Genomic DNA, 1701 nt, shown 5'->3' with positions numbered 1-1701 from the left:
AGTCACACAATCGGCTAGGTTCTAGACACTTAGTTAAAGGTTCTCCTATTTCTCTATCATATGACTGAATAGGTCATATCTCATTTTCCATTCTCTATCTAATAAATATAATCTAATAATAATAATCTAATGAATATAGTCTATCAATTGATGAAACCTTTCTTAAAAGGTGGTCTTAGCTGTAAACAAATTTAAGTAAAAATATAGTGATGAGGAGTTGAACCAAAGATAAGAAAAAAAATGGTTTTGAAAGATGTTACTGGTTTGGGATTAGGGTTTTAATTTAGCTAAAAATGGAAATAAATTCTCTGGATAATTTGTGTATCTAGGAGCCGTGATGTCACAGCAGTTAACTGAAAGGTCAACTGCTACAACTCACAGCTGCTGAATGGGTAAAAGATATGACAAGCTTCCATAAGTATTATGGAAACTCTATGAGGAAGTTGACTGGATCAACAATCAGCACTCTTGGTACCAGCAGTCAAAATATCAAAAGACGGGCTGAGACGACAGTATCATGGCTGACCCAGCCCCCAGCCAGGCCACCAGTGGCTCTGGGGAGGTGGACGAACTGTTTGACATGAAGAACACCTTCTACATTGGCAGTTACCAGCAGTGCATCAAAGAGGCGCAGTAAGTGAAGCCTTCGAGTCCAGAGAGGGACGTGGAGCGTGACGTCTTCCTGTACCGAGCATAACTCGCACAGAGGAAGTAATGGTGTGGTGCTGGATGAAATCAAGGCCTCCTCTGTCCCGGAGCTGCAGGCTGTGCGCATGCTTGCTGAGTACCTTGCCAGTGAGAGCCAGAGGGGCGCGGTCGTGGCACACCTGGACAGGGAGATGAGTCGCAACATGGACGTGACCAACACCACCTTTCTGTTAATGGCCACCTCCATTTACCTGCACAATGGGAACCCAGACGCCATGCTGAGGGCCCTGCACAGCCTCGAGTGCTCGGCCATGGTAGTGCAGATGTTGCTGAAGCTGGACCGTCTGGACCTTGCCCGGAAGGAGCTGAAGAAGATGCAGAACCCGGACGAGGATGCCACCCTCACCCAGGGGCCACTGCCTGGGTCAATCTAGCTGTGGGTGGTGACAAGCTGCAGGACGCATACTATGCCTTCCAGGAGCTGGCTGACAAGTGCTCGTCCAACCTGCTGCTGCTCAACGGCCAGACCGTCTGCCACATGACTCAGGGCTGCTGGAAAGATGGTGAGGGCGCACTGCAGGAGGCATTTGACAAGGTAGCTAGCCCCCGACTGCCCACCATGGCAGCAGCAACCCTCCACTGCAGCCTGCCCCTGGACAGTGGTCACCCAGAGACACTGATCAACCTCATTGTCCTGTCAGAGCACCTGGGCAAGCCCCCTGAGGTGACCAACCGCTACCTATCACAGCTGAAAGATTCTCATAGGTCCCATCTATTCATAAAGGAGTACCAGGCCAAGGAGAATGATTTTGACTGGCTGGTCCTGCAGTATGCTCCCAGCGCATGAGGCTGGCCTGAACCTGACCACATCCATTCGTCCATCCCACCAGCACCCACCACTTCTCGGCCAGACCCTGGAAGCCTGGTGCCAGCACCCCCATCTCCCATCAATAAACAGACCTGACTGGGGCACCACCCAAAAAAAAAAATATCAAAAGACAAGTTCCACTGGGAAATTTTGCTGTCAAGGAACTCTCTAGAGTGCTAAAGAGC

General features: G+C 49.9%; 1 pseudogene; it reads left to right on the top strand.

The window, feature by feature from the left end:
* The first annotated feature begins 517 nt into the window (after positions 1-517).
* On the top strand, positions 518-1495 carry LOC102868320 (annotated as a pseudogene).
* The last annotated feature ends 206 nt before the right edge of the window (positions 1496-1701 follow it).

This window comes from Elephantulus edwardii, unplaced genomic scaffold (assembly GCF_000299155.1).
Source record: "Elephantulus edwardii isolate Elephantulus edwardi_28Jun2011 unplaced genomic scaffold, EleEdw1.0 scaffold00218, whole genome shotgun sequence".
Taxonomy (NCBI): Eukaryota; Metazoa; Chordata; class Mammalia; order Macroscelidea; family Macroscelididae; genus Elephantulus; species Elephantulus edwardii.
The sequence above is the reverse complement of the archived record's forward strand: the minus strand, read 5'-3'. Positions and strand labels throughout refer to the sequence as shown.